We start from the raw sequence: 27,961 nt of genomic DNA, 5'->3' as shown, positions 1-27,961 counted from the left end.
GGGCCGAGAGCCATGGAAGCGGAGCAAGGCCAGTGTGGTGCAGAGGTGTCTCTTAGTAACAGTCATGTTACCGGCATCCCTTCGGCGTCCCACGGTTCTCAGCCTTGCCCAACTCATCATAATGGTAATTACATCCAGTTCATTTACATAAACAACACATTCAGATCTTGGTTAAATGTTAGATAGCAAATAACACATGCTATTATAACTATCAAAAAGACTTTTTATTATATACTTGCATGGATATAATCAAACAACATACAGTATAAGTTGTCTTAAAAGTTTTGCAGCCCATCCTCAACCTAACCACAGGCTCTACTTTTCACCACAAAACTAACATAAGAGAACCCCCTTTAAATCCCAACATAACGCAACATTAAACACTAACTTGTCTCTCTATGTTAATCTTGTGCAAAAACACACAAAATAACTCTTAATTTCAACATTAATTTATACAGTCTGATGCAAAGCATGCTGGGAATTGGAAATCTGCTTCAACTCAATCATATTAAGTTCAACTTAATACAGTGAAATTTTGAGTTCACACAACTTTTTTCTATTAAGTATTATGAACTTTTATTATTATTTGAATGAAACAAACTCATTTCATTTGAATAATTTCACTGATTGGTTTTACAGTATGGCTTTAACAAAAGTATATCCCCTTAAACCTGGTTCAGCCACAGTAAGAATAGAAGGTAACACTTTAGTTTAGGGTCCAATTCTCACTATTAACTAGTCGCTTATTAGCATGCATATTACTAGGATATTGACTGTTTATTAGTACTTATAAAGTGCAAAGTAATGCCTTATTCTGCATGACCATATTCTACATCCTTAATACTACCCAACCTAAACTTAACAACAACCTTACTAACTATTAAGAAGCAGTTATTAGGAGTTTGAGGCAAAAGTCTTAGTTAATAATTAGTTAATAGTAAGAATTAAACCCTAAACTAAAGTGGGTAACACATTATTTTATGGTTCAATTCTCACTTTTAACTAGTTGCTTAGCAGCTTGCACATTACTTGTATAATGGTTGTTTATTAGTACTTATAAAGCACATATTAATGCCTTATTCTGTATGACATTATTCCACATCCCTTAATTCAATACCTAAATTTAAATGCTATAAAAACTACCTTACCAACTATTATTAAGCAGTAAATTGTTAATTGAGGCAAAAGTTAATAGTTAATATGTGTTCCCTATAGTGAAGTGTTACCCTAAAGTGTAACCGTAACCAAATAAACATGGTTTATGCATACATTTTTGTATGACCTCAAAATTCAAGTGATGTTTAGATACCAAAAATGTTCCGTCTCTGTCATAGTGTTGTAAAAATGTTTGCATATTGTTGGGCCCATTCAGTTCTTAGTAATGTTATTTTTAGTGTTTGATATTAAGGGTATTTGTGGTTTCCTTTAGTATGATATGTTGAGCAAAATAAGTTTAGAATCCCTGTGCTCTGTTGGAGCTATAATTATTAAAATTGATGCCTGTCACTTCATGTACTGATTCAGGTGGGATTTCTTTAAAATGTGATTGTCTGATACAGACATTTTTGCAGTGTTTTTGACTCTCCTTATTGATTTAATTTTCAGATATTTAAATGTCAGATGAGATGCCAGCCGTGTGTGAACCACGGTTTAAATCCACAATAAAGGTACACCAGGCAGTCATAAGACTTGCACACAATGAGAAATTTAGCTTTCATTACAGAATTCAACAGAATAGATGAGGTTGTGAAACGACAGACATTTCTATCTAGGCAGGATTAGATTTCTCAGAGGATGTATGAGTTAACTGGAAAAGGTAGGTCATTTGTTATTTACACAGATGTGTTCGATTCAAACAGGATTGAAATGACAAGATATGTCTACACTTGTTTTGAGTTCTACTGTAGTTCATTTCAGGAGTGTCCCATGCACATGTCCCATTGCATTGTCTGTTTATATATATATTAGAAGACTTGACGCATATTTATACTGGGTTTGAATGATATTACAGACCTATTAAGTGCAGTGAGAAAACAAAACTGCCACACCTTAGCACTAGTTATTTGAATGGCAAATACTGTATCTATTAGTGATGTTAAACAAACAAAAGTACAGACTTCAGTACCAAGTCGGTACTGAAATTTTAAAAATGTGACGAAAACATGTTGTAAATAGACACCTTTGATGCACTTCATTGAGAGCTTACACAAGATACACACGGGAGCGTTTGAAAGCAGGCATCTATTAGCGGATCCCTAATATATCCGCTGATATACAGATCCGTTGATAGATGCCTGCTTTGAAATGCTCCCGTGTGTATCTTGTGTAAGTGCTTGGTGAAGAGCATCAAAGATGTCTATTTACAACGTTTTTGAAGCGTTGATCATTGTGGTTAATCACAGACATATCTGTTGAGCTCGTGAACACAATGGCCAATCAGAGATGTTCAACAGCGCTCAAAATGCTAGGAGGAAATGCTGATATCGTCACATTTTTTAAATTTCAGTATCGATTTGATACCGAAGTCGGTACTTTTGACAACCCTAATTATATTACATATTTCACTACAGCAGTGGTTCTCAACCAGAAGGCCAGGATTACTTAAAGTTATTCAAATTAATATTAATACAGCTCATATTAATTATTATAAATTATATTATTAATATTATGTCTGTGTTTGTTTGAAATGTTATATTATCCATTGACAATGCTGTCAGGAGAGCATGAAAATGACCTGATGGGAAGGAAATCCATTCTGGTAATAGACCAGTAATCTCGAAATGGCCAAATGTCATCCAATTTGAGCACCTACAATGTGTTTGCGAAAGTGCAGTTTGGTCATTTGGTCGAACCAAATTTCCTTTTTCTCTTCTCTTTTCTTTTCTTCTCTTCTCTTCTCTTCTCTTCTCTTCTCTTCTCTTCTCTTCTCTTCTCTTCTCTTCTCTTCTCTTCTCTTCTCTTCTCTTCTCTTCTCTTCTCTTCTCTTCTCTTCTCCCGTTTCGTACTGACTGTAAAATGCATCTCACACTTTCATATCAATCTCTAGCATGTAGACATCCTGGCCGATATATTGGTCTATCAGTACTGTTTCCAAGCAGTCTGAATACACAATCATTTAATCAACCAACCACAAGTCCCACCTCAGACATCAAAGTAAGAGAGACAGAGAAAAGCATACCACCCTGGTTTGCCTCCATCCAATCACATCAAGCAGGAGGCGGACCTTAATGTAGTCACAGTCGTATCTGTTCTGGTCAATGAGCATGCTGCAGTCGGCTGCATAGTGTGTGCGGGTGTGTGTGTGTCAGAATGTGGAGCTGTTTCATCACTGCTATCTATGGGACACACACTGTCAGCGTGAACGAATGAGTGTGAATGAGTAAGCGTGAGCTTTTTCCTTACTGGCTCAACCCCAAATCGTCTCCCCCTCCCTTCCTCAAAACTACCGCCACATCTCCCCCTATTCCTCCTTTTCTCCTCCCTCTCTCCCTCCCTTACCCTCCCTGTCTCTGCATCCAACAAAATCACCCCTTCATCACACGCCGGACGGTAGCGTGTGTGCGCGCATGTGAGAGAGAGTGTGAGCGGGCAGCACTCTGGCGAGACGTGAGTGTGTGGAGAGAGAGAGAGGACGAGGAGGAGAAGACAGGGCGATAGGTGAGAGGGCATGTGGCGGATGAGTGTGTGATGAGAGGAGATGGGGGGAGCGCTCGGACGGAGAGACGGCAGAGAGCGGAGGAACAGGAAGCCCCGCAAGGACGCCAAGAAGTCCAAAATCAACAGTAAGGTATCCCGTTCTCTCTCTGACACTTCTCTACGTGTCTGTCTTGTACAAGAGTGTGTGTGTATGTGTGTTTGTTGCAGTGCATTCCATCAGACTGTGTATGTGGCTTTATAGCAGAGTAACTTCCTTTTGAATATGTCAGACAGATTGTTACAGGGACAGAACTGGCCACAGGCTCAATAATAAGAATTTTTTTATGCTGTCATTGTTCATTTAATGGTAAGATTTCATTACAAAAAAGCTGTGCTGTAACTTGAGATAGGAGTAAATTCAAACACACAGTGTGAAATATAACTGCTGGTTCATAATTTTAAACCCATTTGAACTCATACTTGCAATTTTGACTTCTTAATGTGTGCTAGTCTATGAGATAATGTTAACAAATCCAATTCAGTTTTGTAGTATACATAATTTAAATATAGTTGCTGCTCCAACATTGGTACCAATTTACCATTTCTTATCAGACTGATTCAACAGATCTCAACTACTGGTTCAATTTAGGGATACACAATATATCGGTACCATATTGCTTTTTGGCTGATGCAAATTTTTGGTGTCAGCCGATTTTTGATATATAAATGTAATCTTTAGCAACGATGAATCAGCTGATAAAGGCAATTATTTTTGTTTAAAAACAGCCGATGATCAGGGCCGATTATATCCTGGGGGCAAAATAAATGTGTCAGACAGAAACTCACACAATTTACCGAAATGCCTCATGCCTCATGTAATCGCTCAATCAGTGTTTCAACCGTGGATAAATGGAAAGATCCACTGAAAAACAGGTTGTGAACAGTGTCACTTAATGTTGCATTTACCTCAGGAAACTTGCCATGCCAAGTGTTTATGAAAACTACCTTGTGCAACTGAGTTACACCGAGTTATACAAACATTTAATTTTATATTTGAGTGTAATTATTATATCCGAAAATAACTCGCAGTTGAATATATTAGCTATGTTGTTAATTTCAACGTCTAATATTACAGTGATGTACCAAGACAAAAATTCGGCAGATACCATTCAGATTAATCAGTTATTGGTATCAGCAGAGAAATTTTGTATCTGTGCATCTCTAATAATTGGTTCTATCATGACAACTCTCGGAAGATTCTTAGCATGGTAATGGATATGACAGTGTTGATGTATTTGGTCTTGGCGGAATAGATCTGCTACATTGCTGCTGAATTGCTGCTGCTGTAGATTATTGCTGTTGTTGTAGATTATTGCTGCTGCTGACAAAGTACAGGAACTTGATGTTGCCAATACATATGCCGAAATGCTGCTGCGAGTAAGACATAGTGCTGTTGCACAAATAGCATATCAATAACCCACAGCAGATCTATACAGGTGGAGCTGGGGAAGGTGGAAGGTTTTAGAGGAACTATGAAGCGCACTGCAAACTGCTATAGACCTTATTTTCCAGAGAAACATGCGCGTCGCCATCTTTCGAATATTGTCTTTGAACTTCAGTTTTTGCGGTAGCCCTGTATATTTCTATGGCATTGCTGTTGAAGAATAATTAGCTGGTGAAGTGGATTTACGTGTTGTAGAGTTAACAAATGTTATCATGAACATTGTAATGTTTAAAGCGGGTGTCTTAACAAATGTCAGGAACGGGAGGATTTTAAAATGAGCAGTTCATTCATAATTACATAAGATCGCTGTGGAAATACAAGCCGGAAGTCAAAAGACAATGAGCGCAATGCTGAAAAGGGGCGGGGCTACATAAGGTCTATAGTGAATGAAACCAGCTGAAAACAAATGTGTGAGCAGCAAGCTCATTGGCTGCAGATGTGACATGGACCAATCAGCTTGTACCAGTAGTTAACGCTGTAATTATCATCAGCTTGCGTTAAGACCCATCAGCTTGCGCCATCTAGAATTCAGAAATCAGCTTGCTATCATTATTACTTTTCATCAGTGTTTTATTATTATCACTAATTATCAGTATTATTTATATACTATTATAATATTTATTATAATTATTATTTTGATTTTGCTTTAATTTTTATATTTTCAGTTTTTATATTTTAATTTTAGTAATATGCTTTTGTCATTGTTATTATAAGTTATATTAGTTTTTTAAATATTTATTTTTTAGCTTTCTTATTTCATTTATTTTTTATATACTTCAGTTTTACTTTTAATTTTAGTGCTTCAACTTAAACGTATGTATTTCATTTGCGAGTAATTTCAGCTTTATTTCAATTAATTCAAACCATTTTATTGTTTTAGTTAACAATAACAGCACTGCAGCATATTGGCCAGACTTTATATGATTTATTGATATCGGTGCATCCCTTTTACAAATACATTTTACACAAATCCAAATGTTTGCATGATGTAAAAACCTTGGGTATATGATCAATGAACACAGTGCGTAGAAAGTAAAGGGTATAGGGTATAGAATATAGGACCATTTTTGTCAACTGGCTTTAAAATTACACTGGTTGTGTCCTTACTATTTAGCCTTAGGCTGATGGGAGACAAAGACCATCCATGTTTTTCTTCAGCTGAAGTTCCAGCAATCTACACACACACAGTCGCACATTCAAGCTCCACTGCTGTTCTGACATTCTACGCTACACTGAACACATACTGATAAAAGTGTGTGAGTGTTTAAGGTGTGAACAAGAACAATTCAAGCATTGATGTTTACCACATAAGTCATTTTCAGTGTATTCCCCCATTTTCTGCTGTTTTCACTCTTTTTTGCTCCTTTGAATGCAGTGCCCGGATTGTGGTACCTGTGTGTGGATTTGACAGCGTGCTGATCTGCGGTCTTGATGGAGATGACACTGGCTGTGATGCGTAATCTCTTGATCCTGTGAAGTGACTGATGGGAGATTTAACGAGGGCTCGGAGTGGCAGCCGTTTGCTCGATGGCACGATCAGACAGAATGTGGAGGTGTAGTCAGTCATAGGGATGACATGTTTGGGAAAACAGTACTGGAATATCTGGGAGACTCTTTGGGGGACTCTGTACTTTAGAGACTCATGAGAGCACATGAGGTGAATGTGGGCTTCTTGCTACTCTTGTTATACAGTTGATTCCATACATGTTATGCAACATATATAACATGTAATGTTATAGATGTTATCCATTATTTGTTTGGCAACAGTTCTTCTAACTCTATTTGATGGAGGGTGTAGTTTTTCATTTATTAAACAACCATGTAGGAAGATGCATCATGGACATATTCCAGGATGACAGTGTCAAGATTCATCAGGCTCAAAGTATGAAAGAATGGTTGGGTAGTATGAAGTATGAAGAATCATTTTCACACATGAATTGGCACCTCAGTCCAGACCTCAATTTCAGTGAAAGTCTTCAGGATGTGCTGGAGTAGACTTTACAGAGTGCTTGACTCTTGCATTGTCAATACAAGATCTTGACCAAAAATTGATGCATCTCTCGATAGAAATAACATCACAACATTTATTTACATCAAGAGGTGCTTAGATTTACAGTCATATAACATGCTAGAAATATAATAATCACTGCAATAATGATCCAATCATACACACACTGTAAAATATGCTGATCTGATTTGGATAAGATACGTTTCTTAAACAGTTGTGCTGCTTAATATTTTTTGTGGAAACTATAAAACAGTTTTTTGTTTGTTTGTTTTTTTTCTGATTTATTAAAAGTTTGAAAGAAAAGCATTTATTTCAGATAGAAATCTTTTGTAGCATTATAAAGTTATCTATGATCAATTTAATGCACCCTTGCTAAATTTCAGTATTAATATATTTTTAAAAATCGTAATGACCCCAAACCTTTGACACAATGGCGGCTTATAAAGATTTCAAGAACTAAAGTCACTGACAACTAACAAGCAATAGTTTAGCTGTCATTGCAAGCTCATATGTGAGACTACTAGGGTGTTTAATTTGAGAAGCAGTTGATTTTGGCAAAAGTCTCAATATGTGCTCATATCAATCTCATTGCTGTCATAGAAAAACTACTGAGATCTCATTTTTATAATACACCACTTTTTCCAAGCTGTAGAGTTATAAGTTCCTGAATATATATATGTCTTAGTGTGTTAACAAGCACAGTATATCTACTCTACATGAGAGCAAGAGTTAAAACTAACAGAGCATGAACTAGTTTGCCCCATATCTGCCAACTGCGACCTCATCCAGTGATGTTCTATACATTCTACTGTGATGTACCATAGTTTGCTTGACCGGTTTTGATCACTGACTAAATTTGCTTTGAGTTTTTATTTGTTTTCCTGTGGTTTTATGGTAGTGTAATCATGTGGTGGTAAAGAATTGAGCCCTTGAGCAAGACACTTACACTCAGGTTACACCAGGAGAACTTACCCTGTTATACACCAGCTTTAATGAAATCATCTGCTAAATGGCTTCTTAATTATTTAAGGGAGGTTTTTGAAATGAATATCAGGTCTTCAAGAAAGGGTACATATTAATGTTATACATTAGAGGTTATATACTAGTGAATTTTCTGATGAGTTGTTTTGGAATGCTTTTTCAGTACCATGCATGTGAGATTGAAGAGAGATCATAAAGCTGTGAATAGTGTCCCATCCACTGAACTGTCCCGGGACTCTTTTATCAGCCCTGCCCTGAGGCTGACCATTACACGACCTAATTAAACCACAGAAAGATCCAGTACAGCCACAGAGTACTTACACATCACCAGCTGCTCATAACTCACTCACACACACACACACACACACACACATGGCTTTATTTCATCAGGAGTAGTTTAGAATCATTCATACACTGTTGCACTCTGATATATGCAAAACAGTCTATAAAGCATCCATCCATCTTTATACAACCTCAAACAAATTAAGAGACATTCAGGATACATCAAACAGTTTAAGGGAAAATACTTAATTCATTAATTAACAAGGATGAATATTAGCAGTGCTAAACATTCAGTGCACATAATAGCAGGTTCTATTGCTGCTGTTTGGCAATTGTTTAAGGCAGGAGTTAGCAAACATTTTGTCATAAAGTGCCATTTTAAAGTTAATCACACTGTTTTGCTCATGTGCCAGCAATTACCCTATCCATCCATCCATCCATCCATCCATCCATCCATCCATCCATCCATCCATCCATCCATCCATCCATCCATCCATCCTATTGCTTTATAGACTATTTTGCCAATAGTTTCGGGATGTCTGCCTTTACATGCACATCAACTTTAAAGACATCCCATTCTTAATCCGTAGGGTTTAATATGGAGTTGGCCCACCCTTTGCAGCTATAACTGCTTCAACTCTTCTGGGAAGGCTTTCCACAAGGTTTAGGAATGGTTTTATGGGAATTTTTGACCATTCTTCTAGAAGCTCATTTGTGAGGTCAGTCAGTGATGCTGGCGAGAAGGCCTGGCTCGCAGTCTCCGCTCTAATTCATCCCAAAGTTGTTCTATCGGGTTGAGGTCAGGACTCTGTGCAGGCCAGTCAAGTTTATTCACACCAAACTCATTCATTCATGTCTTTATGAACCTGTGCACTGCGCAGTCATGTTGGAACAGGAAGGGGCCATCCCCAAACTGTTCCCACAAAATTGGGAGCATGAAATTGTCCAAAATGTCTTGATATGCTGAAGCATTAAGAGTTCCTTTCACTGGAACTAAGGGGCCAAGCCCAACCCCTGAAAAACAACCCTACACCATAATCGCCCCTCCACCAAACTTTACACTTGACACAATGCAGTCAGGCAAGTACCGTTATCCTGGCAACTGCCAAACCCAGACTTGTCCATCGGATTACCAGACAGAGAAATGGGATTCGTCACTCCAGAGAACACATCTGCACTGCTCTAGAGTCCAGTGGCGGTGTGCTTTACACCACTGCATCCGACGCTTTGCATTGCACTTGGTGATGTAAGGCTTGGATGCAGCTGCTCGACCATGGAAACCCATTCCATGAAGCTCTCTACGCACTGTTCTTGAGCTAATCTGAAGGCCACACAAAGTTTGGAGGTCTGTAGCTGTTGACTCTGCAGAAAGTTGGCGACTTTTGAGCACTGTGCACCTCAGCATGCGCTTACCCTGCTCTGTGATTTTATGTGGCCTACCACTTCATAGCTGAGTTTCTTTTGTTCCCAATTGCTTCCACTTTGTTATGATACCAGTAACAGTTGACCGTGGAATATTTATTAGTGAGGAAATTTCACGAATGGACTTATTGCACAGGTGGCAACCTATCACGGTACAACGCTTGAATTCACTGAGCTCCTGTGAGTGACCCATTCTTTGACAAATGTTAGTAGAAGCAGTCTGCATGCCTAGGTGCTGGTCATGGAAGTGATTGGAACACCTGAATTCAATGATTTGGAGGGGTGTCCCAGTACTTTTGGCCATATAGTTTAGCTCTGTCTGTCGTATATCCACATTATGTTCATTACAGTCTCATGCTGAGAGTAATTTTCATAGATGCTATTTTTAAGATCACCAAAGTCTTCATAATGATGATTGTGTAACTAACAGTCCAGTGTACTCAGACTGCTCATATGTCTGTCCATTTTGAGAAACAGATGGATATGACCCAGTTGGCATGACATATATTCCACTTTATCTTTCTGTTTACTTTACTGCGAGTCTCTTTTGTTGCACCATGCAAATGTAATGTTCACATAGCTGGAATCATTATCTAATGTTAATATGAATTTAAAACAACAGCTGGCAGGGGGTATATGGTAGTCCTTGATGCATTCTTAAAGAGAGTGCATACTGCTTTTATACTGCTTTTTCAAGGCTGCTTTTATATCTTTAGCCACAAATACATCATATGCACACATTTTCTGCCTATCTCTCTCTCTCAGATGGCAAGAATTGATGTGTAAGACTCACTACTGTAAATTAAGGTCATGTAGGTTGTGTTGAGAGTAGCTGGGGAATACAGCAGTTATTTATGCATTAGCAACTTGTTCACCATGTTGTTTTGGCCTGTGTTTCACAAAATGTTATCGTAGGCCATCAGAAGATTTTGAATATAGTGTACGAATGGTTTTATGATACTTTTATGGTCTTTTTTCAAGTTTGAAAGCTTCAGTCCCTGTTGTAATTTCATGGAAAACGGTGATCAGTACCGTGTTCAGAATTTCGCCTTTTGTATTTCACAGAAGAAAGTCACTCATAGAGGTTTGGAACAACATGAGGGTGAGTAAATGATGACAGAATATTAATTTTCAGGTGAACTATCCCTTTGAACGTCAGCCCTGTAGTCGCTTATTGAATTGACTCAAACCAGTACATAAGAGCACCATCTTTCTTTCTCACTACACCAGTCACAGGTTAATGGGCCAGTTGTTCATCCAGAAACTGCACCTATGAGAGCTTAAACTACTCTTCTTCTCAACTATGGACAGAAAGACAGATTATATGGAGTCTGAGAGAGAGAATGTAAGTTTGTCACCATTTTTTGTTACCAAGAGGACTCGCTCCTGAAGTCCCATTAAGACAAATGGGTCTCTCAAGAAGCCGTCTGTCAGGCGTGAAGTGAGACGCTCTGCTGGAAAACGGAGCAATAACTCAACACTAACTCACTCTGGGATGGGGAACTGACAACTCACCACCAGCCTGCCAATCTCTCGTTCAGAATAACGGACATCACATATGTCATTTACATGTCACATTAACACTAGTGTGCCTCCGGTCGGTTTCGTTATGTGTGCCGTTACTCCAAATGTTTTGTGCAGATTTGTGGTGTATTGTTATGGAATATGCCGGCAGTGATGGGTGCTTTATGAGTATTGATGGGAATGTTATGCTAATGTTTTACAAATAGTAGTGGGTTACAGTATGTTAAAGGCAATGTTAAAATGTGCTGTTTCTGTATTGTCGGATGTGTTATGAATTCGCAGGCTATATTAAGGGATATGGGGCATTAGGGGCTGTTTTAAGAGTATTCACATTCATTAAGCAGACGCTTTTATCCAAACTACATATTCTTAGTGTATTTTCTGAGTAATGTGGTGAATAATATGATCAGGTGTATTATGGATACTGATATTAATGGATGATAATGTTAACTCCGTTATGTTACACGTTGATGATACATTTAACGTCACATTATCTGTATCATGAGTAAAATGAGTGTATAGCAGAAAATGTGTAGAATATTGTGGATAGTGGGGGACATAATATATTGATGTAAATTATGGGAAGAAAATGGGGGTTCTATTGGATATATTATGTGGCATGAGTCATTATAGATTTATGAGTATGAATGCTGTGGGAAGTCATTTTTTGGATGTATTATCTTGATAACACATCCATATGTATGTATAATGAATGTGCCTTTGTGGTTCATTGCAAGTAATGATAGATATAATATGGGGAAAGTTTTGAGAATGTTATGGATAGTGTTGAATATAAATAGTGGAATATTATGGGAGGTTTGAGTACGTAAGGATATTATATTTTAATACTTTTGTCCATATTATCAAAGTATGTTCTGAATACTACGATTAGATACATTTTTCATGCCCATAAATAAAATAATTGCATTTGTGTCTATTATAATGGACAATGCTGGGTACACTACTTCTCAAAATGTTGGGGTCGGCAAGATTTTTAAATGTTTTTTAAAGAAGACATTCATGCTCACCAAGTCTACATTTATTTGATTAAAACATACAATAAATCAGCAATATTGTGAAATATTATTGTGATTTAAAATAATTTTCTATTCAATTTTATTATATATTTCTGCTGAATGTTTCTGAATGTTGTATCCCTGCTGAAAAACTAATTTCTTTTCAAAAAATAAATCATACTGACCCCCAATGTCTGTACAGTAGAGTGGTGTATTTGGACATGGTGAAATATATAATGAGAAACATAGGAAATAAGATGGACAGTGTTCAATATATATCGGTAGGTTGAAGTACAGTCTTATGGGAGGCGTAAGGACTGTTATCAACTGTGTTGAATATGTATTGGGTAAGATGATGTATGTTAGAGAAGGGAGTTTTATGGGATGTGTTGGATATATTTTGAGCAAAGGCGGATGTACTGTGGGAGTGTGTGGAGTATTTTGGGCTGTGCCATGCTCTGCTGGTCAGGGCTGTCAGAGGCACATGGATGGCAATGCTGACTCAAGCTTTTCTCTTTCTGTTGGTCTGTCCATGATCTGATGATGGAAGGCATTCCTCACGTTCCTTTACACACAGACACACACACACTCACACAATATTCATGTGTTTGTGTATATTGAATGCTAAAGTCAGCAGTATGTGGACTGGAGTGACTACGCTCAGCTTTATGACTGCGGTGAACAGCTTCATATTTATAAATCGCATCAATGCCACGGCTGAGAGTATAAACAGACCCTGTTTACACAGTCCTGCTTTCATTGCCGTAACACCCCATAAACCTGTGGAACCACAGTCATCACACACCTGTTTATCACCTCACCTTTAACTCTGACAGTTTAACAAACACAAGAGCCAGTAATTGGAGCCATACATAACTATAAATTACCAAGTCCTTGGTTGAGTTTTGTTGCCTTTTTGAAATCACATGATCAAGTCACCTTTATTTGTATAGCACTTTATAGAATACAGATTGTTTCAAAACAACTTTACAGTGACAATAGAGTCAAGTATGCAAACTCAGCTGTAAAGCAGCTCTAAAAAGACAATAGAGTCATAATTCAGCTGAAGTCAGTTCAATGTTGATTCGGTTCAGATCAATAACTGTGTAAAGTTCACAGTAATTATGAAATCAGTTCAATTAAGCTATAAGCAGCTCTACAGAAGACAATAGTATCATTATTCAGCTTTAGTCAGTTCAGTGTTGATTCAATTAAGTTCAATAACAGCTCTGCAGAAAACAGTATCATCATCCAGCTCAATTCAGTTTAAGTTTTGTTCTCATCTGATAGTGCCAAGTCAAATCAATAATATTACTGAATATTAAGTGCACCATGCTCAGTTGGGGGACAAGTTCTCCTCTGGCTAGTTGTGAATGAAAAAGCACAGGTTGTATTATGGGTAATGTAGTCATGATATAGTACACAACTTTGAATTATAATAGGTTATGCATTCTCGTTGCTCAAACAGTAGAGCAGGCTGCTAACAATATCAATGACATGGGTTTGATTCCCAGAGAATGCATGAACTGATAAAATGTTTGAAAAATACGTCACTTTTCTTTTGAATAAAAGTGTCTACAAAATGCATAAATATGAATGTAAATAGGTGGTATATACACTGTACCTATAAAACAACAACAATGGCTCCATAAAGAACCTTTAACAACTATAGAACCTTTACGTTCCACAAAAGGTTCTTTATAGAGGTGAAAAGTTCTTTAGGTTTTTAAAAAATGTTCATTATACTAAGGCCCCGTTTACTTTGGTGCGTTTTTGTTTTAAAACAGCATTTTAAAATGAGCGATCCTCGTCTACACTTGCGTTTCCGCAGCGTTTCAGAAACGATCTCCGTCTACACTACATGACCGAAGCTCATGTCACATGACCGTTCGTGCACACTGGGCAAGTGCGTACAAGTGTAAACAGTTGCCTCTTGCGCATGTAGGCAGCTGCAGTATTAAAAAATGCAGAGTTTAAAGGGTTAGTTCACCCAAAAATGAACATTAATTTAATGAATCATTAATTACCTACCATCATGTCGTTCGACACCCGTAAGTAGTTGGTTCATCTTCGGAACACAAATTAGGATATTTCTGTTGAAATCCGATGGCTCAGAAAGGCCTCCATAGCCAGCAATGTCATTTCCTCTCTCAAGGCCCATAAAAGATACTAAAGACGTCGTTACAAAGTTCATGTCACTACAGTGGTTCTACAATCATGAATCAATACACTGATTCATAACGCTTCGAAGCTTCAGGAAGCAGTGTTTTGAAATTGGCCATCTCTATATAAGTCGTTATTTAGTTTTTTTTTTTGCGCACAAAAACTATTCTCCTCACTTCATAAAATGATTGTAGAACCACTGTAGTGAGATTGACTTTGTAACGACGTCTTTAGTATCTTTTATGGGTTTTGAGAGAGGAAATGACATTACTGGCTATGGAGGCCTTTCTGAGCCATCGGATTTCAACAGAAATATCTTAATTTGTGTTCCGAAGATGAACAAAGGTCTTACGGGTGTTGAACGACATGACATTTTTGGGTGAACTAACCCTTTAACTGCACAATGGCTGCTAAAAATGACAACAAAGCCAGCAAAGATTGCAGTTCAGTTTCCATGTTATGGTTTACAGGGTCGTCAAGGATACGCAGAGCGAATGTGGGCAGCCATGCTATCATTTTCAAAAGTCTCTGTTTTGGTCCCTTTATACTGAAATGCAACCCGGCATTTTCAAACTAAATCAAGGGACTGCAGCATTTTTGAAAGTCTCAGTTTCCGAGGTTCGAAAAAGATGGCGTAGTGTAAGCGTCAGGCGTAACCGTAGCAAAACGTATGCATTTGAAAACGAAAATGCATCAGTGTTAACGGGCCTAAGAAAAAAAGTTATTTTATGAAGTGGTCACTGAAAGGTTCTTTGGGGAACCACGCATGGTTGTTCAATGACATTACTGTGAAAACCTTCTTTTGGAACCTTTATTATATATAAAAAGTGTATATGTATATTTATATTTCAAAGTTGTAAATAAAACAAGATTATTGGAATATGTTTAACAATTAATTAATGATAGTTCTTGATGCATAGTCCTTAATTAATTATAGTTAATTTCATATCAATAATAATTATAGTTTCAGTCTTTCTACTTCAAAATTTTACTATTAATTCAATGTGTTACTTACCAATTCTTTGTAATTATTTGTGAAATTTACTAGCAATTTCAGAGTGTTTCCTACTAAATCCTACACTTTTGTTCAGTGTAGTTGTTCGTTAAGTAACAGGTGTGTGTGTGTGGGAGGGGCTGGTGTGGTCATCCAGAGTGTGTGTCTCTCAGTGGTCAGTTAGTTGGTCAGCAGGGTTTCAGCAGCAGTATGTTGTGTGCTGTGGCAGAGCGCTGGGGATATCTAACAATATGCTGAGAGTAGAAAAAGAGAAAACCACCCGCTATCCAGCCATCGAGGTCAGAATGCCACTTCAAAAAATTCTTTCTTAGTTTTTCTTGTAGTCGTACCTGCATAGGCACCTGTTCAGAAAATAACAAAAGATTAGACAACACAAGTGACATGAAAACACAGCTGGTAGTGTCATAGAGGTTTTTCAGTGGAAGTAGTTTAATTAGCAGTAGTAGTTTATTGCATGAGATTTGGCTACATGTGTTTAAGTGTGTCTGCTTCAGAAGTCATGCAGTCTCACAGGCAATAGCTGTTGTTTTGGTTCTGGCTGCTGTTCTTCTTAAAGGGATAATTCACCCAAAAATCTGTCGTTTACTCACCCTCGTATTTTTTCAAACCTGTATGAAGGACAAATACTCTCATAATGTGCTCTTATAGGGGCTGTTTACACACAACTTGTTTTTCTATTCCACTGAGCTACATTTCTGTTGTTTAAACGCTCTAGACATGTTTGTCCGTTGCGCACGAGTGGCGCTCAAGTTAAAAGTTCATCTTTTAAAATAGTCCTTTTTTTTTCATTCCACTGCCAAAAACACGCTCTGTGTCAAAGGTCACTTAATGTGTCTCCTAATGTAAAAATCTTTTATCAGCCTACTTTTATTATGTTTTGTTTTATGGTGTTTTTTTATGGGGATTGACTGGTGAATATATGGTTTCACTGTATTGAGAAAAGCAAGGACAATCTAGCTTTCTAATAAGCCTGGCATTGTATAGTATGAATATTGTGATGAATTCCTTATGTTCATTGTAAGTCACTTAGGGTAAAAGTGTCTGCTAAATAAAGAAATGTAAATGCAAATGTATAGTGTTATCAGGCTTTATGTTGTCAAGAAGTAAAATGCCAAGGTGTTTCTGTTCTTTTCTTTTTTTATACATGAACTCTATCCTCCGCTAACTAAAATGTTTATCTCTGCTTTAGTGTGTTTGTCTGTTTGTGTGTGTCAGCACATGGAAGTATGCAGCTTCATATGTCACATGACCAACAGAGACAGACAAAGAGAACACAGCTCAGTGCTTCAGTGCTCAATAGCTTCAGTGACAGCAGCACACATACAGGCCATGTGTAGAATGCAGGATTTGAATGGAGCTGCTTTACTCCTACTCTCTCAGTATTTGTGCATGTATGGAATTGTTTCCATTGTTAACAAAACACATTTTGTGAAAATGGCATCTTTGACCATCAGTACTGTATTTTTCTTAAGTGCACAGAAAAGGTTTTCATGCAACTATAAATATATTCAAATAGGAAACAGTTATTTTAAATTGTAATAATATTACTGTTTTTACTGTATTTTGGAACAAATAAATGCAGCCTTGGTGGACATAAGAGGCTTCTTTAAAAAACATTAAAAAATCTTTTTAGTGTGTATATAGAATAAAATAGATGCAATATAATGTCTTTACTGTCACTTTTGATCAATCTAATATGTTGTTGCTGAATAAAAGTATTTTAAAAAAGTATTAAAAATATATGTACACTGCCCTCCAAAAGTTTGGAAACACCTCAAAATGTGGTTTTGGATGATATCAGCATAAATCCTTATCATTTTTTGGTGCAAATACATTAAAGTAACTTGACATTATCATTGAAGACTAGCAATAATAATTTTCACTTTGATTACATAATAATGGCAATATATACATGTCAAAGTCAGACATGCCCCTTTGCCAGCTGTGATTCCTGGTTACTGGTTTAAACTTGGCCCAGGTTTGTAAAAGGTTTTTGGGTCAGCACACCTTAATAGCTTCAACAATTGATTGCCAATTAAGTTTAGAACACAATGAACCAATTAGAACCCAGTTTAGGTCAGAGAGCTGCTAATGGTGGATATTTTGATGAATCGAAAATGTAAGTTTTTTTTTCTATGTATAAACTGTTTATGCAATAAAATATGTTTTCGTAGTTTGTGTTGTCCCTTATCAGTGCAAAATTATCACAAATTAAAAAGGATTCATGCCAATACTGTCCAAAACCCCACTTTTCTAGGGCGTTTCCAAACTTTTGCAAAAACTCAGTGTATATTGTTTTTACAAATTGTGTATATATATTTTTTGGTATGGTTAGGGAATGGAAAATGTCCCAATTTCAGATAGCAAAGTAAATGTGTGAGAGACTCAGTGAGTGTAAAGCTCGTTACAGCAGCAGAACATGAGCTGTTAAGGTGAGTGATGTGTTGCCGGTAGGTAACCCTGGCAACACGACTCATCTTTTGAAAATTAAGAGGAGCTAAATTATGGTCATGAATCAGGAATGTCTCTGCACATGTGTGTAGTACACTACTCTACACATACACATACACACACACACACACACACACACACACACACACACACACACACACACACACACACACACACACACACACACACACACACACACACACACACACACAGAGAGAAAGAGAGCCTAATACAACTGATGCATCACATTTTTTTCCATGAGGAGTTAATATAATATGTAGTTTATTTATGAATCTGGCTGTTTAATGTCCCAAAGGAACACACACAACACAATAAACCAATTAGGTTACACACACACTGCATCTCTAAACTATCTGTAATACATGAGTGACCTTACACATCAAACGAAGAATTTTTCAGGTAATTTGGTGTGGTGTATTAGCAATTTTGTCTAAATGTCAGTGCATGTTTTATCATAACAGTTAGATAACAAATGTGGTTGTTATGCACATAATTTTGTGTCTTTGTGTACACTACCATTCAAAGTTTGGGGTCACTTTTACATTGTTACAAAAACATTCTAGATCACATAAATGCCGTTTAAATAAATCCTATCCTTGTGCTTTTCTTTTCCTGTCCTTTCCATCCTTTTCACTGTCTCTTCATTACTCCCTCTCCTCGTGCTTTCCATTTACCATTTTCTTTTACTTCTTGTCTCTCTCATGCATGGCTCTATCATGTTCCTGCATATTTCATACCGACACACATTTAAACCCCAAAACAGTGGGCTAGAGTCTTAAATAATATACAATAAATCTCTGCCTTAAAGCGGCATCATTTCCTATGATAGCAGGGTTTATAGAGAACGAGTATAACTGTGAATATGACTTCTTTGGCCAGAATGGTTGCAGCCCTGTTCTGTATGGGTCACTTAGTTTAGTGGTGTGGCAAAAATTGCCCTGCAGACACTGACACTGCCCTAACCCAGATTCAATGGTACGCAAAGTGCAACACACAGCCGGGCTCTGGGGGAAGGGAACTACATCTGTATGCTCCAGCATAACTTGCCTTCATAGTGTTTTGCAATAATGCATTGCGAGTTTTCACTGACTACACTGTAAATAAATATTTTCATGATTTGTTATAACATTTTTTCTTTTGTCAAATCAACTTATATGTAGTTATATTATATTTATCAATTTATGTAGTTCAGATAACATATTATTTTGAGTTTCTGTTGATTAAACCAATTGCTTTCATTGTATTAACTCAAATTTTTAATTTCAGTGAACTCAAAATCTTAAGGCAACCAGGTAAATTACTTTTTTAAATTAAACCAACAATTCTTTTTACAGTGTAGCGACATGAATATGGAGCATTTGTTTTGGGATGGCGCTTTCAGTACAAAACCCTGTGACATTAATCAATTCCTGCACTGAAGTTTTTTTATTTATTTATTTATTTTTGATGTGCTGATATTGGTTTGGAAAGATGATGTTTGCTAATAGTTGCTTTGTTTGTGCGGCTGAGTGCATCAGTCTAGGCCGGATTCATTTTCACTACAGTAAAGTGGATTTTACTATAAGCTCTGAAGTTATCAATCAATGATTAATATATCAACTTCATTTATAAGTGTGTGTGTGTGTGTGTGTGTGTGTGTGTGTGTGTGTGTGTGTGTGTGTGTGTGTGTGTGTGTGTGTGTGTGTGTGTGTGTGTGTGTGTGTGTGTGTGTGTGTGTGTGTGTGCTTTTGTTTATATTACATTGTGGGGACCAAATGTCCCCATGATGTAATATAAACCTGAGTTCACCTACATCGTGGGGACCAGCCAGCGGTCCCCACAATGTAAATGGGTTTATAAATCATATAGAATGAGTTTTTGTGAAAAAGTAAAAGTTTGCACAGTTTCCTGTGAGGGTTAGGTTTAGGGGTAGGGGCAGGGTAGGGGGATAGAATGTACAGTTTGTTCAGTGTAAAATGCATTGAAGTCTATGGAAAGTCCCCACAATTCACAAAAACAAACATGTGTGTGTGTGTGTGTGTGTGTGTATTTATAAGGGCTGTCATGCGATTAAAATTTATAATCCAATTAATTACATGTGGTGACTTAATCGCATTAATGTCAGTCAAATTTGGCTGAGAAATTACTCCCAAAAGATAATTTTAAAGTCATTATTGTGTAAAGCATCAAATAGACATTACAAAAAGTAACTTCAGCAAGAAATATTTTATCTGATTCAACAGAATTTATTACACATACTCTTTTGGACCATGAGGGTGTGTAAATGTTGCCTGAGTTTTCTTTTTTTTTTTTTTTTACTATACCTTTAACGTTTTTCTATTACTATGGAAATATGAAATGAATGATTTTTTTAATGAAATTATACTCTAGCCTTAATAAGAAACTAAAACTGCCAGTAGGTGGCTGTAAATGTCATAATGATTGAGTCATTCATTCTATTCATTCAAACGGCTGATTCATTCAGGAGTGAAGTAAATGGTTCTCTTTATGATTGGTCCATTGAATCATTAGGCTTGTTGGACTTGAAGCAGCACTACACATACCGATCGATATATGACATCAAAGTACAGCGAGAACAATTAAAGAGCAGATGGCACCGTATGCTTTTAAATCGCTCCTGTGTACTTTGATGTCATACACACCGATCAGTCTGTGCAGCACCACTTCAAGTCCAACAATCCTGGTTTACCAGATTCATTCAAATCACGCGGATTCAGAAATGAAATGCCACTGTGTGTTGCTCGAAGATGAACAGTTCTGCTTTGTCTTTATATTTTTGTTGCCAAAATTAAGCAAAACAGACAATATTGTGTATAAAATATTACAATATTAACTTATTATTTATTGAACTGTTGTATAAAATGAGTATCACATTTGCACTCATGCTATTCTGGACCAAAAAAAAAAAATGATATGTGATATTTCTCAAAACTCAACTATTAAAAAGGTTCAAACATTCACTGATGTTCCAGAAGGAAACATGATGCATTAAGAGCCAGGATGAAGATTTTTTTTATTTAGTTTAAATATCATTATTTTTCATTTAGTACTGCCCTTCAGAAGCAGCAGAAGATACTTGCATGTTTCCCAGAAGACAGATTAAATACAATTTACCTTGATTTTCAAATTCCAAATGTTTTTACCCCCATCTATTAATGCATCATGTTTCCTTCTGGAGCATCAGTGAATGTTTGAACCTTTTTAATAGTTGAGTTTGAGTCCCTCATTTGACCTCAGTGTGAAAAAATGGATCTCAAAATTATTCAGTCACTGCTGTAAAGGGTTCAAATATGTAAAATATGTAAAAGATGGTGGAAAACTGAAGAATCTGCAGGACCTGGAGGATTTTTCTGAAGCTCAGTTTAACTGTTCAGAACAAACAAGAGACTCATGAATAACCATCACAAAACAAAAAACAGTCGTAGATCATCCAGGTAACCACACACAGTATGAAGAATCAATGGTTTACATACTTATGAACGGGGCCAATTTAATGAATTCAGCTATTTTTTTGTCTTGTGGATTATATGTAAACATCTTTTATGTAAAATATCTTACTCAGGACAGTACTAAATAAAAAATAACATGCATTTTGAATGATCTCTCTAATTTTGTTAAAATTATTCACATTTTCACAGATTCTGCAAGTGGTTCACATACTTTTTCTTGCAACTGTATATCTTATGATGTAAATATGAGACATATTTACACTCAAAACAGGGACATTTTCCCCCCATATCTTGAATTTTAGGGTCCATCTGCATTCTGTAGGCTCAATTCTGTGCCCTGCATCATATTCGTCATCAGTCAAGTGAATGAAATGTCAGATGACTTACGTAGGTCTGGGGCGGGACAAGTGCATAAATAATTTGAACTCATTATTTGTCACTGTAATTAACACATTAAATCGACAGCCCTTATATATATATATATATATATATATATATATATATATATATATATATATATATATATATATATATATACACACACACATAGAGTGAGTGAGAGAGAGAGAGAGAGAGACATATATCGATTTTTAAAACTTTTTTATTCTTATACTCAGTGACCATCAATCAATAGTCTTATATTGTACAGTTGTTTTTCATTTGATTGCATCATTTGCGGTGCTTCATGCTTCACTGTTACGCTTTATAAGAGAATTATTAGACCTCTCATGTCATAGAAGTAGAACAACAGTCAGTTTCAGAAAGTAACAAAAAATCCTATTCATTTTCTCTCTATATATTTTTAAGCAATGTTTGGACCTTCAAATTCTGTGATTCACCTCTGATTGTTGATTGGTTTGGTCCAAATAATAAAAATAAATAGGGAAAACAAGTTGAACTCATTGTTAGAGACGATGTTCTGCTAAGCCCTGCTCATTTGAATGCAAATTTTCATTTTATAACCTTATTTTGTTTCTATGGTCATGTTGAACAAAACACGTTGTGCTTATACGCAAGAGTCCTCTTCAACTATCTTCCGAGGAAACATTTGGCCTGTCTCTGGAAGCTCCAGATTTTTTAATCATTGGTAGTCAATGTGATTTAATTACCCTTCGTTTAATATCTTCTACTGGTTTGTCCCTTCGCTTTTGGCATTAACATCCTTCTGTCAGACTTCCTGACTAATGGCTCCCCTTAAGATGATCAGGTTAAACCTAATTTCTCAGAATTCTCCCATTTGCAGTCATTTTATAACATACAATTAAATTCACTTCACGGATAAACAATCTGATTTTTATTCCCTGTGTTAATGTACACAATCCTTGAATTATGAAATGAGCCTCTTGTTAAATTGTTGATGTTCTCATTTCATAGAGGGAAGATTGTGTCACTTAATTCATATGTTTGATATAATTATATCATGGAAGCATGGAGGGAAAGTTAATCATCTCATCATGCCGTTTGTATGTGTGTTGACAGTGATGTGTGCTGACATGTAAATGATGTATATTGTGGGATCTAGTATCTCATATGCTCACTGATGTGAGAGTTAACGGCTCATAAGTCTAGTGTGGTAACTAACTAACTAGCTAACTAAGTATATATAAAAGCAATAGCTGCTTTGATTACTTTTATGGAAATTTACCAATTTGCCAGCTATTTGACGATAATATTTTTATTGCACCATTGATTATTCATGCTTAATAATCTGATATTATTATTGTTATTTATTAATTATGTTATTTTTAATTTTATATTTTATTTATTTATTTTTAACCAAATTTAGTTTGTATTTAAGATGATACTTTAATTTTGCTATTGATTTATGATGGAATTGTCATATTTAAGTTAACATGCATTGGCATCACATTATTCAAGTGAAGAAACTTGTGATTTTCACGCATTGCTGAAAAGGGGCGGGGCTACATAAGGTCCATATATGAATATCATATTGCTCTTACTTTGCACTGGCTGAAGCAGTAATAGAAAAGCCCTCACGTGGTTGTCAACACCAGTCTCTCTCATATTACTCACGGTCCTGCATTCTCTTTAGATCTGAACTCTGAGCTCATCAGCTCCTGCCTGAGGGATGGTGTTGTGCACATTCTCTGAATGCCAGCATGTGGCCGGGCTTTGTAAAGCCTGAATGGGTGAGATCCCAATTTTGAAATGATGCCATGGCTTGGATGGTTATCCTCACATCTGGAGATCATCTCTGTGCTTACATCCAGGCCAGAATCCAGAAGAACCAGTGTCAGAACCAGTCTAGTCCAGTTCTGACATCTATAGATGGGCATAAAAATTGTCAGAACAATAGCTTTGCATTTATGTTCTCAGTCTTATTGTTGCTTTTTGATTCCATCCATTTGGGTTGCAGGTTATCGTAATTGGTGTTTATAATGAAATGTCTGTGTGTTATATCAAAAAAACCCTGTAAATTGCTTGTAAATTCACTCCTTGTAGCCACGACTCATTCAGAACCACAAAATGTATTGTTTACAGAAACAGTAATGCTACAACATTCTTTCCAATGACCTCTGTATCTATAAGTAGATGTAGACAATGAAAAAGATGGACAATGGGAATTTTTGAGCACTTGAGTTAAATGATGCCCACTTCCTCTTTTTGAGTGCAGTTGCAATCACATCAATGTTTGTTTGTGCTGTAATTGTCCTGAAATGTTAAGCAATAGGTTCATTTTGCAGTCTTGAAACGTTCATTGATTTTACAGTTTTGCCTCTTGTTGCTCGTAAAAATGTTTCTTTGCGTTTTACTCGAGGGCTGTTGTTATTACAGATTCCAGTCTGATGTATTTCATCATTTCATTGTGTTAAACTCAACAATATTCTTCTACATACAGCAGAAGTTGCTTTGTTGATGCAATAGAGCTGCTGTGAAGGTGTGTATGTGTGTCTGTTTTATTTCAGGCTCTCGTTAGTAGTAGATAGCCCATATACATCAGATCTGTTTTAGTAATTGATCTGTCCAGGCTGGCCAAGAATTCTCCAGAGATGACTACTTGATTGCATGCTGGATATGCATTTGTATTTATCAACTTGCATCACCCACAACAAGCATCTGAGTTCAATTGTTGTCTCTCAAATTATGAAATATATACTGTAAACACACTATACACACATATTAACGATCTGAAACGCAAGTGTCAAAGCGCGAAGCGCAAGTACCTTTGTGGGCGGGTCTCGGCGCTGTTGCTATTTTCCCGGCGGGATAAATGGCTCTTGCCCCCGGCGCAAATCTAAAATGGGTTGGTCTGAAGTAGCTTCATTATTCATAGGTGTGGTTTGGGCGTAACGTGAAATAAACCAATCAGAGCGTCATCCAACATTCCCTTTAAAAGCAGGTGCGCAAGTTCCATTATATATTGCTATTATTATGGCGTATTTACCAGGCGCACGCCAGGAGCGGTTCACAGCTGAGGAGACTGATGTTCTTGTAAGAGCAGTGAAAGACAGAGAAGTTGTGTTGTATGGGGATGGGAGAAACCCACCCAAAATAGCGTCGGTTAAACAGGTTTTTTCACATCTTTGTGGCACACCACAATGATTTCCGTCATCTCATGTGTTAATATTTTTTTAGTGTAACATATGATTTGCAAAAATAACTTTTGCATCTGTGTAGATTACATGAGCAAAGTGTATGCGCGTTGTGCACGCTATACATTATGGTCAAGCATGCGCCCTTAAAATAGCATAATGAACAACGCGCAACGCGCCACTGACTTTAGACTAGGTTTTTTTCTGGTCAGTGGCGCAATTGTTTAATGGAACAGCAAAATAGCACCAGGGATAGTTTGCGCCGGAACACGCCTCCTTTTTTGCGCTGAACCGCCCAGTGAGGTCAAGTTCATTCACTAGTTTAGCGACGTGCTTCTGTGGAGGGAAAAGCGTGCTTTGCGCGGGTGCAAAATAGGAATGACACATGCGTCAGTGTACAAAGTCAATTGCGCTGGGTGCAAGATAGGGCCCATATAGTCAGTGCTGGTGAAAGTTACTTTTTGGGGCAATGCATTACAATATTGTTTTATCCCCTAAAAATGAACTAATTGCATTACTTAGTTACTTTTCATGGAAAGATTACATTGGACTTGCTTGGTTTATATGTGTGTGTGTGTGTGTGTGTGTGTGTGTGTGCTTTTGTTTATATTACATTGTGGGGACCAAATGTCCCCATGATGTAATATAAACCTGAGTTCACCTACATCGTGGGGACCAGCCAGCGGTCCCCACAATGTAAATGGGTTTATAAATCATATAGAATGAGTTTTTGTGAAAAAGTAAAAGTTTGCACAGTTTCCTGTGAGGGTTAGGTTTAGGGGTAGGGGCAGGGTAGGGGGATAGAATGTACAGTTTGTTCAGTGTAAAATGCATTGAAGTCTATGGAAAGTCCCCACAATTCACAAAAACAAACATGTGTGTGTGTGTGTGTGTGTGTGTGTGTGTGTGTGTGTGTGTGTGTGTATTAATGTGTATATATATTAATTAGGCAGCAGGTGAACAATTTTTTCCTCAAAGTTAATGTGTTAGAAGCAGGAAAAATGGGCAAGCGTACGGATTTGAGCGAGTTTGACCAAATTGTGATGGCTAGACGACTGGGTTCTCCAAAAACTGCATCTCCAAAACTGCAGCTCTTGTGGGGTGTTCCTGTCTGTAGTGGTCAGTATCTATCAAAAATGAATTAAGGAAGGAACAGTGGTGAACCGGCGACAGGGTCATGGGCGGCCAAGGCCAGTCAGGGTGCCCATGCTGACCCAGTCGACCGTGGAAAGTGCCAACAGTGGGCAAGTGAGCATCAGAACCAGACCACGGAGCAATGGAAGAAGGTGGCCTGGTCTGATGAATCACATTTTCTTTTATATCACGTGGATGGCCGGGTGCGTGTGCGTTGCTTACCTGGGAACACATGGCACCAGGATGCACTATGGGAATAAAGCAAGCCGGCGGAGACAGTGTGATGGTTTGGGCAATGTTCTGCTGGGAAACCTTGGATCCTGCCATTCATGTGGATGTTACTTTGACACTTACCACCTACCTAAACATTGTTGCAAACCATGCAGACCATACACCCCTTTCATGGAAACGGTATTCACTGGTGGGTGTGGCCTCTTTCAGCAGGATAATGGTTTGAGGAGCACGACAATGAGTTGGAGGTGTTGACTTGGCCTCCATATTCCCCAAATCTCCTTTGTAGCTCATACAAACCTTTCAGCTGTGCTGCCATTCTGGATTGCAGAAGAATTGGAGAAAAAAGTTCAACACTCTTATTTCAGCAATAAAAAAAGTCTATTTTGCTTATTGGTATGGTTGAATTGTCTCATCAAAGGTCAGCGACAAAGACATTGGTTTATAAAGTGAGATTAAGCACATAAAGTATATTTGTGTTATTTAACATTAAATTATTGTGAAATATTCTGAGTTTGCATCTGAATCTGTTTTTGTGCAAGTCAGATGAGTAAATGTGTGCTTACATTTAGTCTAGAACTACAATAACCATCATGTTTACACACAATGCCTCTGCACTTACGATTTCTCTCAACATGGGGACAGGAGAGATAACAGTCAATACATGGGAAAACAAAGTAAGTTGCATTGCTTACTTGGAACAAGTAACTCAGATATTTTGTTGTGAATTTAAAAGTAATGTTACTTTTCTAGTTACTTGAAAATGCAATCTGATTATGTAACTCGCGTTACTTTTAATTCCCCCAACACTGCTTATAGTGTTTGAATTATAGTGCTCAGTCAACAGCAAGTACCACAAAAATTAAATAACGTCAATATTATTTCAGCTGTAAATTTATTCTGGACTATTTTATGATCATTTTAGGGCTTTAGGCATCATGTTGTCATGGCAACTTTACACAAAAAGATTAGCAAGTGATTTTTTTTTTTCTCACACTAGCTGTTTGGCATGTACAGTTGCTCTCATGACTCCAATCAGGCCACAAGTTACTTCCCAAAATTCCCACCATAACCATTACATGATTATTGAGTTTTTATGCTCCATTATTGCTAGTAAAAACAAACCCATCATGCAACATTGGCAGACTTGTAATTTTCATTATCCATAATATTGTTGAACCACCGTTAAGATGTGAGCCATCCAGCTAACATAATTAAGTCAGATTTTAGTGCAAGAGAGGCAGTATTTGTACCCTAGCTGAAAATCTGTGGAAATATTATTCAGTATGTGGGGGGAAAAAAAGAGAAAGACAGAGAAACCGAGGGCTGTAATATTATATTATGATTTGTTCTTCTCATAGTAGAAAAGCTGTTTGGTTTTCCACCATCCAATGAGATTACCCGCATCAAATAACCACTAGAGGTTTTACGCTCGACTCGCACACAAACACACAACACTCTCTCTCTCTGTCTCTCTCTTTGCCAAAAATTCTTTTGTATCCCATCTCCATAACAACAGCTTGAGTGGCTGAGAGCGAGAGAGGACAGAGAGAGTGAGTTTCTAATATTC

At 37.1% G+C, this 27,961-nt stretch overlaps 1 protein-coding gene across 9 annotated transcripts in view; it reads left to right on the top strand.

Annotated features, from left to right (window-relative positions):
- Positions 1-27,961, top strand: part of shank3a (SH3 and multiple ankyrin repeat domains 3a) — a 377,964-nt gene that overhangs the window by 178,192 nt on the left and 171,811 nt on the right. The gene's annotated exons all lie outside the window — the stretch shown is intronic.

The sequence above is a fragment of the Chanodichthys erythropterus genome, chromosome 7, assembly GCF_024489055.1.
Source record: "Chanodichthys erythropterus isolate Z2021 chromosome 7, ASM2448905v1, whole genome shotgun sequence".
In the NCBI taxonomy this organism is placed as follows: Eukaryota; Metazoa; Chordata; class Actinopteri; order Cypriniformes; family Xenocyprididae; genus Chanodichthys; species Chanodichthys erythropterus.
The sequence above is the reverse complement of the archived record's forward strand: the minus strand, read 5'-3'. Positions and strand labels throughout refer to the sequence as shown.